Source organism: Bos grunniens, chromosome 13, assembly GCF_055505025.1.
Source record: "Bos grunniens cultivar Pamir isolate PY7600 chromosome 13, Bosgru_T2T1.0, whole genome shotgun sequence".
In the NCBI taxonomy this organism is placed as follows: domain Eukaryota; kingdom Metazoa; phylum Chordata; class Mammalia; order Artiodactyla; family Bovidae; genus Bos; species Bos grunniens.
In genome coordinates this window covers 68,865,853-68,881,115 of record NC_141177.1, presented here as the reverse complement: position 1 = coordinate 68,881,115, position 15,263 = coordinate 68,865,853, and positions in this window count along the sequence as shown.

The window sequence follows — 15,263 nt, the reverse complement described above, 5'->3', positions numbered from 1 at the left end:
GGATGGCATCACTGACTCGATGGACATGAGTTTGGGTGAACTCCGGGAGTTGGTGATGGACGGAGGCCTGGTGTGCTGCGATTCATGGGCTCGCAAAGAGTCGGACACAACTGAGCAACTGAACTGAGCTGATCCTTGGTAGCATGCACATTTTTCCATCTGATTTTGTGAGTTCTCTTATGTGTCTGTTGTTGTTTTTCAGTGGCTAGGTCATGTATGACTTTTTGAGACCCATGGACTGCAACATGCTAGGCTACCTTGTCCTTCACCATCTCCTGGAGTTTGCTCAAATTCATGTCCCTTGAGTCAGTGATGCCATCCAACCATCTCAACCTCTGTCGTCCCCTTCTCCTCCTGCTTTCAATCTTTCCCAACATGTTGGTCTTTTCCAATGAGTCAGCTCTTCACATCTGATGGCCAAAGTATTGGAGCTTCAGCTTCAGCATCAGTCCTTCCAATGAATATTCAAGGTTGATTTTTTGTAGGTTTGACTGGTTTGATCTCCTTGCAGTACAAGGGACTCTCAAGAGTCCTCTCCAGCACCACAGTTCAAAAGCATCAATTCTTGTCTGTCTACTCTGGAGCAATTGTATTTAAGAGTGAAAGTAATATTTCCAATAACTGTGGAATTATTTATATTTCATTTGTTAATGCTGAAATAGCCAAAAAGTCTGAGTAAGTATGAATCCCAGTAGCATTGCTGTTCAGCTATTACATAAAGTATGCTGCATCAAATTAATAAGAAAAGACTCCAATTACTGACACGTTTTCAGATGGTACAGTGTGTTCACAGATCACTATGCCATTTTACCTATGCATGTACAAACTTGCCTTTCTCTATCTTTTGTTCCTTTAGCCCCATTTCTTTTCTTCTTGGAAGTCATTCCCTTCTTAATCAAGCAAAGTGAGAATACTTACCTAAGTAGGACATCGCTCTTTACCATTCCTCTGGTATCCTCTGAATAACAGGAAGTGCTCCCTAATCCAAAGACAGCATCACTCCATCCTGTGTAAATCCTGCTCTTGCTCCCCGTCACCTAAATGGTTGTACTTATTTTGTGTCAGAGACCCTTCCTCCCATAAAGTTTCTGGAACTTGAGCATCATTACCAGAAGTGAAAACCAGGCATTATTTCATGCTTTTCATAGTCCACATTTCTATTGATTCAACTAACTCTTACTGTATACCTAATATGCACTTATCACTGTGCTAAAAGCCATAGAAGATAACACAAAACAAAATCAAATAAGGTGTAGTACTTCTTTTCTAGGAGTTTACAGCCTGGAGTTTACACAGACAAGCTAGTGGCATCAAGTCAAAGAGTTAAAGAAATAGCCCTCCAGTGTCAGAGGATCCTAAGTTTGAACCCTGCTTACCAGCTGTGTTACCACTGGCAAGCTACTTTGACTTTCCGCACATCAGTGTCTTCATTTGTAAAACACAAGTGATGTCAATAAGCTACCTCCTGTGTTTGTTGTGAGAATTTGAGGAGCTTATGTAGTTAGTCCAGTTCATGATGTGTGATTAGCTTTCAAAAGTGATGTCTTGTTGTGATGAGATGGGCTCAGCGTGGGTAAAGCACAGATTAAGGCAAAGGCAAGCGAGGAGTGTCTGCTTAGAGACATTTAGAGATCACCTCTGGTGGTTGCTCAGGAAGGTCTGGTCATACAGTGACACTTAACCTGGGAAGAAGGGTTAGAGACACACTGAAACACTTTCATCCCCTTTTTGTTGAGAAAGAAAACATTGGCCCCTTGAATTAAACTCTCTCTCAGTTGATGAAGTTAAATGACCAGGATGACTCAGTGCGGGATTATTGGTACCCTGTGAAGCATCAGAGAACAGGCTTGATGCTAATATCTTTTATCATTGGCTCCTGCGTGCAGGTGCCTCCGCTACCATTCAGTCATAGACGATAGCTGGAAAGATAAATGAACTCGGGAGAAGCAAAGAACAATACAGCAGTTTTTTAATCTGTCACAGTTCTTCCCCCACTTCAAAGTTGAGTTGACAACTGCATTTATTTCACATCACAATTGCCACAGGTTAATAATATTGTTTTATCAGGAAACATTTATCTTGAGGAAGAAAGTTATCCTAATGCAGCAGATAACTTATCCAAGGACAAAGAGAAACGGGGCTGTGTGTTGAGGGTAATGCTAATGCCTGGCATGCTATAAAAATAAATGAAATCTGATTAACACTATTGGGGAGAAGAATAAGTCATCGCTTCTATGAAATATTATTTTCCTGATTGGAACCGTTTCCATTTTTTGTCAGCTTAAAACATTGTATTAAAGATGAGATGACTTTAGAACGTTGACAGATATCTCAAACCCCTATGATTATAAATGGTTGTTATAGGCTTGTAATCCTGAGGGCTTAGGCTAAAGTATTTTCCCCATAAATTGAAAGAGAAACACACTAGGAATTCACAAGATTTTAATTAAACTCGTTCAAAAAAATTAAATGGGAATTTTAAAGGCTGGTTCATGAAGCATTTTTAGTAATGAGCTTAATTTATAGATGAAATTTCCTAGCAAATTTGGTGATGCCCAAAACACCTTCAAACACACAATATATATTTTCACAGAAGCATTATTATTAATTACTCTGCTTTTACCAATCCACAAAGTTCAGTTCATTTTCAGCTCCATTCAAACATGTATTCTTAAACCTATTTTCTAAAAAATGATAACAAATGCACTTTTTTTGTAGGAGGAAAATAGACCACAAAGAGTTGGACACTTATCATAAGCATGAAACTAATTTCTTCTCACTAGTGTACATGGTGAAAGCAGTTTGAGCTAGAAGTAAAGATAGAAGGGAAGAGTATAGTTTAGTTTGAACTGGCAGCTGAAATACATCCAGTATAAAATCACTCCTTGTTTTTTTGTAAAATTGCCTGCAGCATCACACCATCCTCAGGACGTGTTACCCAACTGTGAAGCAGTGAAGCTGAGCCAGGCAGAGGCTAATGTTAAAGCTGGGGTGATGCAGAAAAAGTAGGTGGTGGTTTATAGACACGCAGATGCGGTTTTAGTAATAATAATAATAGCTTGCATTTATGCAGAGCCTTTCTTTATGAAGCCCATTGTGTTTTTAAAATATGAGTCTGTTAATTCAGAATGCACCCCTGTGACTAGAAACAGGGTGGTTTAATTAACTCTGTTTTATGGATGAGGAAACTCACAATGTCCTCCGTTGATAGTGTGCTGGATTCAATATCTTTTTCTGTTGCTAGTTAGACCTTCCTAAGGCAACAGTAAAGCGTGTGTCTGCAACGCAGGAGACCCGGGTTTGATCCCTGTGTTGGGAAGATCCCCTGGAGAAGGAAATGGCAGCCCACTCCAGTATTCTTGTCTGGAAAATCCCATGGACGGTGGAGCCTGGTAGGCTACTGTCCATGGGGTCGCAAAGAGTTGGACACACTGAGAGAAGGGAAGAAGAAGACAGAGTAGGCCTCAACTGATCACCAAAGTGATGACTGAAAATGGGGACAATGAAGGGAGAACAAAGTGGGGATGATGAAGGGAGAATAAAGAGGGTTTATATGCATTTTGAAATGGTTGTAGAAATTGTTTCAAACAAACTTATTATAATGAATGAAGGACTTTGACAAGCCCCACCATGTACACCAGTGGGGACCTTGGTGGAAGGGGTCACAATGTGACTTTTTCTTGAAATATCAGTATCTTTTCCCAAAAGTGCCACCATATTTAGACAACAAAGAAGGATATACCCCCGGAGCTCAGAATCTTTTGGAGAACAAAGGAAACCATGCATTTTGGCCTCAGCCTATCCTTTGCTGCATTTCCAGTGCAGTTGTCTAACACAACAGTTGGAACATTTGCATTGGAAAATCCCAAAGACAGTGGTGTTAAAACAAAAGAAGCAAGATATCTATAACTGGATTGTTTTAGATGGACCAAAGCTTTGATGTACATAAATCAAAAAATGGTGGTCCTAATGGATTGTTATAAAACTCTTAATTTTTTTAGTCATCTGAAAGGTGGTACATGCTTATTGAAAATTAGTCATTCATTTTATTATGAATTAATTCTTCAACTGGCTCTTAAGTTTCTTAAGAAAGTGGAAAGGGAATAAGTTAACAAATCAGAAGTAAAAAAAAAAAAAAAGATGGAGTGGGGAAACCTACCAATGTCTGTCTTTCCTCAGTCTTGGGGAACATGTACTTTTTGCTCATCATACAAATAGATGAAGAATCTTTAATATGATTAGTATTATTAAAGACAGGGCAATTTGTTTTATTCTGCTTTTCAAGTTAAGTCTAAGAGCATGTACTATTTTATGATTTCAATAGATTGGGGCAAATCTTTAAAAATAGGGAAAGTATGTTGAATCCTTAATAAGATTTGGCAGTGTTCTAAATCATTTGACATGATTGAACTCATTTAATTATCTTAAAAATTTGCAAGGAATATATTCCCCTCACCCCATTGTACAAATATTGAAACACAAGTTTTGGAAGTGCTTGTAGCACGTAAAACATCCCACAGTTGCAGAGTGGAATATGCAGGATTTGGGCCTGAATTTACTGAATTTGGGCTTCCAGAATTCACTGAACACTACATGGTATCACCTCCATCAAGTGGGTGCATGGACATTCACTGGGGAGCTTCAGCTCTTAAAAATTTCTACAAATTACATGTTGTTATCCTCACCTAGGAAAACCCAACTGACTATGTTACACAGTTTGATAGGTGATCATGTTGTTTCTCTGTTCAAAGTGAGTCTTTCCAAGCACCGTTTACTCAACCTGAGGCTCAGTCCTTTCTCACAGTCTAGGGGTGCATCTACAGCCTCTTCTTGGTCCTTGAGAGCTCTTCTTGGCTCTTGACCCCTCCCTGAGCAGAAGCTATCACTCTTGTTTCCTGAAAGTATGAATTCAGAGACAGTTTCTATGGGAACCAGCTTTATTCAATCCAATAGGGCAGCGAGGGATAAATTGTAAATGTTACAAAGGGAAAGAAACCAGACTGCATATTCTCAGTAGGAAACACCATGTCTTTCACTTCCTTTTTTCCTTTCAGAAAAGTCACCTTTTAATCCTATGGAGCTGAAGGAACTGCAAAGTCTTTACCTGATAAACTTAATAAACTCTCTCCTTTATCCATCTTCACAATATCTAAAACCAAGGAACAGTTTCTCTTCCCAGAATATAGGTTGATGCACTCTCTAGCCTTCCTCATCGCCTGATGTAGACATTACAGTATTGCAATGTATAGAATGAATTTCTTTACTAGGATGGTCTTGAATCTTGGAGGATAAGCAGGAAGAAGGAATGAGAAATGACAATTGGGAAAACCGGTGTTATTATTCTCGTTTTTATTTCTGGATGTTCATGCTTTCTCCATAGCACAGTTCAGATTGTATTCAAAAATTAGGAGAAAAACTAATACATCATATTTTTAAGCCTAGATTTATACATTCACTATTCACTGTTGGTCCTTCAAAATATATTAAGAGAAATAATTTCATTTTAGCCTACATTTTTAAACCTAACAATTGATAAGTATCTTTAAAAATTTTTTTTAGAATAAATGATACAATCTCCTGTAGAAACGAATACCTGATAAAATATTTCAGTATATCAAGATATCAAGAAATAATAGTTTCAGTCCATTTTATTTTAAAAATATTTCATATGTTTGAAAAATAATTTTTGTGTCCTTACTATCAACATACAAACCACAAAGGATTTATCATAATCTAGAAACCCCTGAAATTAAGGAGAATATGGATACATGCAAATATTTTCCAAAAGTTTATTTTGGAAGTCAAAATAACTATTAAAAACATGAAAATAATGTTTTTCAAGGAACACTCTTTTCTGACTATCCTTTCTTTAAATTTCTGGAAATTTAGAATAAAGACATTAAGAAAATTAAATTGTTTCATTAATTAAGACATGAAATCAATGTATAGATTGTTATACTTTATTAAAATATTAATAAATTCTTGGTTTATATGAATAGAATAATAAAACAGTAAAATTACAGCAACTGACATAAATGGAATTGGATGTGAAAATCTCAATGTAAAAGTAAGAAAGTTCTGCCAATAAAAGTAATCCCCAAAACAAACATGTTTATTGCTTTAATTGCACCCAGAATTACCTTTTTGACATTTCAAGTAACCATAGAGAATTGATTTCCCCAGTACCTAAAAGCTTCTAAATCAATTTCTTTGTGATACAGTTTACACTTGCTGAAAAGAACTAGTCCATTCCCCCCATCCCTAAACCATCGAATAGTTGTACTTATTTCCTAATACTCCCACCTCTTGCAGAATTAAAAAGTGCTCACAAACATACTTAGATTCACCATGAAGCTGATCGCAGTGTGTGCAGTTCCTTTTGGACCTTTTCCCAAAGGATTTAATTACTAAAGTGCCCCAAGCATGTTTGCCTTACATTATTGGTTTTGCAAATAAAACAGCACAATGGTAAATAAAGAGGATGACAGTGCTTTCGGGTCACCATTTTATAACTTCCAACAGTGAAATCTAGTTTTCTGGTCCAAGTTTATGCTAGTTTTACATATTACAAAAACATTTTCCAATGTTCTGTGTCATAATAGCGATGAAAGCCAACTAATACTAAAAGAATAATCAATGTTAGAAGGATAAAAAAAAAATACTGAAAAAAATAAACCTTGCCAATTTAAGAAATCTATCCCCAAAGATGTTAAATTCTCATATTCATAATGACATATACAGGAAACTCAAATTATGTTCATCACGACTAACTTTAGATTTTCTAAACTGTTTGTATTTGTTTGTGTTTTTTGTATTTTGCAGCATTTGTATTCCTAGATTGAATACATTTTTAATTAGCACTGCTATCTAGCTACCTTTATTATGGTCAGCAGCTCTCCTTTAATTATCTTCTTACAACCCCTATCACCCTTTTAAATTTTCTTTGATGTCAGTTTGAAAAAGTGACAGTACATGTAGGGTTAACTATTATTTCAACCATTTTGATTACACACTATGCCTTTTGACCTTCTGGAAATCACCTGACCCTTACTTAAGACCTTTGCATAATTACCTATCCAATTTTCTTATCTTCCCCTTCCTTTATATGTTTTTTCCTTCTCTTAAAGTTCCTGCAATACAGCTGTGGTCATTGCCAAAGTCATGGTAACCTTGTTAGGACTCTCCCCAAAGTCTTCACAAGATAACCAATTAATGACTTATTGCTTTATCTCAGAGTCAAGTCATTCCTAAAACTATTGTCTTTTTTTTCTTTAACAAAGTGTTAATTAGCTTGACCAACTTTTCTTTTTATTCATTGTTTAGAAGAGAGTAAGACCAGCACAGAATATTTAGCTCCTATACTTCATTATGTAGATAGCTTTTTTACATGACTATGATAGTTTTTCTATCCATGAAAATATTTACTACATTCAACATCTCTCCACTTTGTAAAAGGAACACAGTTACATTTACATGAAAAAAAAAAAGTTGAATTCCACAGCAATAGGTCTATGATTGTAAGATTTTCAGATATGCCTTTTATACTCATTTTCTTAAACGAATCTCTAAGCCAGTGGTTCTAAAAGTAGGGTTCTCTGATACCTGGGTGTTTCTGAGATACTTTCGAGGGTCTTTAAATTCAAAAGTATATTCATAATAGCAAAATATTCTGCCTTTTCACTTTTTTGATACTTGTACTAATGATGGAAAGCTGTAGTGGGTAACTGCTGGTGCCTTAGCCTGTATTAAACTGGGGTGGTGATGGTTGTTTAGTCACTAAGTCATGTCTGATTCTTGTGGCTCCATGGACTGTAGCCCACCAGGCTCCTCTGTCCATGGGATTTCCCAAGTAAGAAAACTGGAGTGGGTTGCCATTGGCTTCTCCACAGGATCTTCTAAGTCCTTAGATTTAACCTCTGTCTCCTGCATTGCAGGCAGATTCTTTACTGCTTACCCACCAGGGAAGCCCTGTTGCACTCATCTCACACGCTAGTAAAGTAATGCTCAAAACTCTCCAAGCCAGGCTTCAGCAATACATGAACTGTGAACTTCCTGATGTTCAAGCTGGTTTTAGAAAAGGCAGAGGAACCAGAGATCAAGTTGCCAACATCCGCTGGATCATGGAAAAAGCAAGAGAGTTCCAGAAAAACATCTATTTCTGCTTTATTGACTATGCCAAAGCCTTTGACTGTGTGGATCACAATAAACTGTGGAAAATTCTGAAAGAGATGGGAATACCAGACCACCTGACCTGCCTCTTGAGAAATCTGTATGCAGGTCAGGAAGCAACAGTTAGAACTGGACATGGAACAACAGACTGGTTCCAAATAGGAAAAGGAGTACGTCAAGGCTGTATATTGTCACCCTGCTTATTTAACTTCTATGCAGAGTACATCATAAGAAACGCTGGACTGGAAGAAACACAAGCTGGAATCAAGATTGCCGGGAGAAATATCAATAACCTTAGATGTGCAGATGACACCACCCTTATGGCAGACAGTGAAGAGGAACTAAAAAGCATCTTGATGAAAGTGAAAGTGAAAAAGTTGGCTTAAAGCTCAACATTCAGAAAACAAAGATCATGGCATCCGGTCCCATCACTTCATAGGAAATAGATGGGGAAACAGTGGAAACAGTGGCAGACTTTATTTTTTTGGGCTCCAAAATCACTTCAGATGGTGACTGCAGCCAGGAAATTAAAAGACGCTTACTCCTTGGAAGCAAAGTTATGACCAACCTAGATAGGATATTGAAAAGAGAGACATTACTTTGCCAACAAAAGTCCATCTAGTCAAGGCTATGGTTTTTCCAGTAGTCATGTAAGAGTTGGACTGTGAAGAAAGCTGAGTGCCGAAGAATTGATGCTTTTGAACTGTGGTGTTGGAGAAGACTCTTGAGAGTCCCTTGGACTGCAAGGAGATCCAACCAGTCCATTCTGAAGGAGATCAACCCTGGGATTTCTTTGGAAGGACTGATGCTAAAGCTGAAACTCAATACTTTGGCCATCTCATGCAAAGAGTTGACTCATTGGAAAAGACTCTGATGCTGGGAGGGGTTGGGGGCGGGAGGAGAAGGGGACGACAGAGGATGAGATGGCTGGATGGCATCACTGGCTCGATGGACGTGAGTTTGAGTGAACTCCGGAAGCTGGTGATGGACAGGGAGGCCTGGAGTGCTGCGATTCATGGGGTCGCAAAGAGTCGGACACGACTGAGAGACAGAATTGAAATGAACTGAGGACTCATAAAATTCATTAAAGATTGTCCTAGATAGAGCAGTAAAAATTATTAGTTTTACTAAATATCTACTCTTGATTACATCTTTTTTAATCTTGTGCATAATAAAATGAGAAAAATGTGTAAATCATTACTGCATTTGAAATAAAGTGATAATATTAAGGAAAACATTTTGTGTGATTGTCAGATTAATGAGCTTAACCTAGCTGCATTTTTCATGGAAAACCATTTACCCATGAAAGGATGACTGATAGACAAAAATGTGGTATTAGTAGACATTTTCACAAAAAACCCATAAAGGAACCTGTTACTTCAAGCAAATTCTATTAGTATTTGTTGCCAATTATAAAACTTGAGCTTTCCTGTAAGTTTTGGAGAACTGTATCAGCTACAGTGAGTTTGATAAAACTCCAGTAATTAAATAATTTTCTCATTAAGTTGTTTATAATAATTAATGTGTTTTTTGATGTGTGTAAGCGTTTGGAAAATCTACATAACCCAATGAAACAATATTTTTCAAGTGACCCAAGGTTTGATGTTATAAAATCACACATGAGTAAAAGATTCATTCAAAGTATAAAATTAAAGGGTTTTAGTGCAACAGATACAATTTCATACTCCACATTGTTGCTAATTTTTAAGAAACTACTACTTGTCTAGTTTGAGTATTGATTCAAACATCCGAAAAGTTATCTATTGAAATATTTCTCCCATTTCCAATTACCTATCTTCGTGAGGTTGGATTGTCTTCATATATTTCATCCAAAGCAACATATCCCAACAGATTTAATGTAGAAACAAATATGAGAATTCGGCTATTTTCATTAAGCTGGCAGTAAAGAGCTTTGTAAAATGTAAAGTAATATAATACTTCTCACTGAATTTGTGGGAGGGGAGGGCGTAAGTTAGTTAATTTATATAAAGACTGTTAAGTTAGCATATAAATGAATTCTTATTGTAAATGAGTCAATGAATATATAGTTTGTTTAAATTTTAAATTTGAATGTGGTGAATATCAAGACATATAAACCATATAAGTAAAAGTTTAATAATTTTTCAGGATGCAAGGGGGTCCTGAAATAAATGGTTTGAGAACTGCCACCCAACCTTGCTTTGCCCAAGTCTAGGTTCTCGGATTTCTGTTTCTGAAATATTATCTCATCTGTGCTATGGCTTTAAATGCCTTCTCTAACCCAGTAACTCACAAATTCATACATCCAACCCTGGATTCCCCCTTTAACTCCAAAATTATGTAAATTACTGCCAATGCATATTTCTACTTGGACATCTAATAGGCAACCCCAAATTAATATTGTCTACACTCTAACTCAATATTCCACTCTAAAACTGTTCCTTTTCCAATCTTCCTTGTTCTAGTACCTGGCAAGGTCTTGACTTCAAGTGTTATAAGAAAAGCCTCGTCTTCATCCTCAACTCCTCTCTTCTCTCACACAGCAGAGCCAACTCAGGGTCGTCAATCTTGTCCACTCTACCCACAAATTACATCTCAGATCTGATGGGTTTCACCACCTCTGCTGCTGCTGCCCTGACCTAACACAACATCCTGTCTTACATGGATTATTTCAATTTCTGAACTGGTCTTTCTGTACATGCTTGCTTCCTCAGTCATCCAGGTTAGGCTAGGTTATTCAAGCAACCAACACTTCCAGAAGTCTGATTTGTCTATCTATCTACAGATATGTGTGTGTATAGATGGGTTTCCCAGGTGGAACTAGTGGTGAAGAATCCGCCTGCCAGTCCAGGACACATCAGAGATGTGGGTTCGATCCCTGGGTCAGGAAGATCCCCTGGAGGAGAGCATGGAAACCCACTTCTGTATTCTTGCCTGGAAAATCCCCATGGACAGAGGAACATGGCGGGCTACAGTCTACAGAGTCTCACTGAGTCAGACACAGCTGGAGTAAGTTAGCGTGTATATATATATATACACATATACATGTAATTACACATAATTTGTGGGCCTCATAAATGCAGGAGGGTTTGATCCCTGGGTCGGGAAGATCCCCTGGAGAAGGGAATGGCAAACAACTTCAGTATTCTTGCCTGGAAAATTCCATGGACAGAGGAGCCTGTTGGGCTACAGTCCATGGTGTCACAAACAATCAGACATGACTGAGTGACTTTAACTTTCATAACATATATACATCTCAGAGTGAGAAGATAAATCTAAAATTTGTTGCAATTCAGCTGGGAAATTTCCTCCATATTTCTTCACTCAGATCCAAGCTCTTGGAACAAAGCCTCAGGAGTGACTAGTCTCCATGGGAAAAAGAGGGATCTCTAGTGGATTTCACAACAGTGATTAAATTCTCCAGCAGAAAAGTGACAGGCGTGACTGCTGCTCACAAACCACAGGCTACAACTAGTCATGTGATAGTACCCAAATGCAGTGAGCCAAAACAGCCATCTTTGCGTGAGCCCAGAAGGCAGACAGCCATAAGTATTTGGTGGTGGTGGTGGTGGTGGGTTAGTCACTAAGTCATGTCCAACTCTTGAGACCCTGTAGACTATAGCCTGCCAGGTTCCTCTGTCCATGGGATTCTCCAGGTAAGAATACTGGAGTGGGTTGCCGCTTCCTTCTCCAGAGGAGTATTTGGTGAATAGCATTCAAATAAGAAGTTTCCATATAAATGCAAGAAAGGAAAGATGAATTGTTCTTTGACTGTAAACAAGTAAACTTCAAGTGATTTTGAACTTTTTCCAATAAATCAATCATTGTGAACAGTTTATTTTCTTGTCCCAAGAAATGCTTTATCTTTTGAATGCATAGCTTAACAGCCATAAAAGAGAATGTTCTTAAAAATATATGTAAGGTTACATAAGCACAGCTGAATTCTACTGGGAAAAAAGCTGTATAAATTTTTCAAAATTAAAAGAGTTAATTTAAGATTTTGCAATTATGTGGTAACTACATGATGCCTCAATGTTTCATAGAATTCATGCTTGATATATATATATATGATATATTTTATACTACTATATATATTTTGTATTTATATGCAGATCAATTAAGGAATATGCACCATAAAATTCACCCATTGTAAGTATATAGATGGATGGGTTTTAATAAACTTATGTAGTTGTGCAGCCATCAACACAGTCCAGTATTAGAATACTTCTATAATCTTATAAAGTTTTATATGACCCTTTACAGTCATTTTCTGCTCCTACCCTGAGCCCTAGAGAGTCACTGATCTGTTCTTGGTCTTCACACTATTGCTTTTTCTAGGAAATTAGAATTCTTGGCATTCCCTATGCATATATAAACAAAATAATAAGTCCCTAACATTTATAAATATATATCTCAAAGGAATAGTGCATAGTTGTCCTTGATGTCAACTGAGAGCAAAATAAGGAGTAATAGGTTTGCTAGATGAACTTTTTTTTTCTTATTTGGCAGATTTCTAATTTAATTTCAAATAGATTTAGGTGCATTTAATGATTGGAGCAGGATTACAATAGGATTACAGAAATTTAGAAATCAGAAAATTTTTAGGGAAATATTTTAGAGCATTGTATGAGATAATTAAGAAACTTTCAGGAAAAATAATTATACTTCAAGAAAGGCTGAAAAATAATCATGTCTGAGATCAGAGTTTCCTTCAACCTTTTACATCCACTGTATAATATCCAAGGTCATTTTTTAAACACAGAGTTTATAGCTGGAAAACTTGCCAAGTAAGAGAATAGCAACCATACATCACTGAAGTCATAGGTGCTGTCAGAGAATCTCAGCATGATTCATTCCCAAATAATGAAGCAAATGAGTGTGGTTAAAGAAGTTCACCTTCAATTATCCTAAAATATCTCCCACACTATTCTGACCATAGTGCTTGGGAAGAAAGTACCTTTAGAATAAAAAAAAGAAAATCTTTGTACTTCTGGTAACTCAAAGATAGGTTGTCTATTGCTAGTCTCTTCATTTAAGAAAGTTTTATTGTCTTAGATTATAGATGTAGGGACTTCAATCTATTCTTTCAGGTCTATAGTCACCATCTAAGTACAGTGGCATCACCGACGCTATGACATGAGTTTGAGCAAGCTCCGGGAGTTGGCGATGGACAGGGGAGCCTGACGTGCTGCAGTCCATGGAGTCACAAAGAGTTGGACACAACTGAGCAACTGAACTGAACTGACGTACAAGCAATAGATATCCCCAGGAAAAGAGAACTGTTCTAACCATCTGATAATATGCTTTACAGAACACAGAGTCTGAGAAAGTAGAGAGGGGGAAAGTGCTGAGTTCTTTAAAATAAACTTAATGTAATCTTAAAAATTGTGGCCAATTATTAACATTTATAAAACGAGGACAAGGAGAGGGCTGACTTCTTTGGGGAGAAGTAGTTGATTACTTCCACTATGATAAATTTTGTAGCACCTAGTTTATTTTAGTATTTTTTAAAATTAACCTCTCTCTCTTTAAAATTTTCTTTCTTGAACAAAATGAAACTATATAGATTAAAGATCACAATATCCTCAGGAAACTATAGTCAATGGGATAGTAAGAAAGTGGAGTGAAAATGTTAGTTGCTCAGTCATGTCTGACTCTTGAGACCCAATGGATTATAGCCCACCAGGCTCCTCTGTCCATAGAATTCTCCAGACAAGAAAACTTGAGTGGGTTGCCATTCCCTTCTCCAGAGAATCTTCCTGACCCAGGGATCGAACCCAGTTCTCCTGCATTGCAGGCAGGTTCTTTACTGTCTGAGCCACCAGGGAAGCCCCAATGAGATAGTAAACGTATCATCAAATGACAATAGTCAAAAAAATCCCATGGAAACACATTCAGCACGTGTAAGACATTGGATGAAGACATTCAGCTATGACTGAAGAGTCATCTTCCTTAAAGCTGACACATTCATGGTGAGCTAGTGCCAAGACAAAAGCAAGCAGAACTATAGCCTGGAAATACTTAAACATATTATTTGAATTCTCAGAAGTATCATTTTTACTTAAAGTAAACATTGGCATGCAAAGCCAATAGTCTGAGTAATCCGGTCTTGAAGTGTAACTTTATTTGTTATGGGGATTTGCTCAGGGAAGAGAAGGGGAAAAAAATAAACCCAACCTTTCTTCTTCTACTGCAGAGAGAAAATAGTTGTTTCTGCAACACTGGAGACATTCTTTGAGGCCATGTAAGTGACACTGCCTCAAGCTACTTTAACAGTTCACAACTAAGACTCAATTTAATTGTTTTTAGTAAAATGTTTCATTGGCACAGGCGCTGGGGGTTGATTGTTGTCTCTCTATTAGCAGATGAATAATTAGCAGATGAATAATAAGTTCTACAGTGAGAATCACATGCTCTGACCAAGTAGCTGAGTCACAGACACTTTGAACTCAACACAAGTAGCTCTCTTAATTCTCTGATGAATCTCTTCTCTTAAAGAAAGTGGAGCTGACATGAAATTTAAAAGCTAAGGGCCATCAACTTGGGATCCATGGTCACTCTAGACCCCACGGGACCTCTGCAGTTGTAAATGAAATTGTGTGTGAATGTGGGTGTATTTTTTACTGTTCTGGGGTAAAGTGTTCATGACTTTAATAAGCCTCACGGAGAAATCTATGGTCATAAAGTTGTGTATATGGGAAGCATTTGTGTTTTAAGCCTCTACCCTTGTTTTGACTGACTCCTCCCTCATGTCATGGCTCCCTGTTGCTTAGGGAACAAGTCAACATCATTAGTTGCTCCCTTGGCTGCCTTTCAATGCTTGTCTTCCAATCTTTACATTCTCCTTCACTCCTATCACATTCTAAGTGGCCCCACTGTAACGAGAACAGCTTGGATTTCAAGGTTTGTTTTTCCATTATAAGTACGCTATAAAGCATTCCTAAAAATATTCTCATTTCTTACAAACTTTATTCTTTCACCCATTCTTCAAGCTTATTGTGTTTTGAAATTTCCCAATTTGGGACAATTGCTTTTAAATTTGCTACCTGAATCTCTTTCCAACTGTCTAACTACTCCTTGTCTTATTCTTGATGAACTGAAGCTGACTCCTTCAT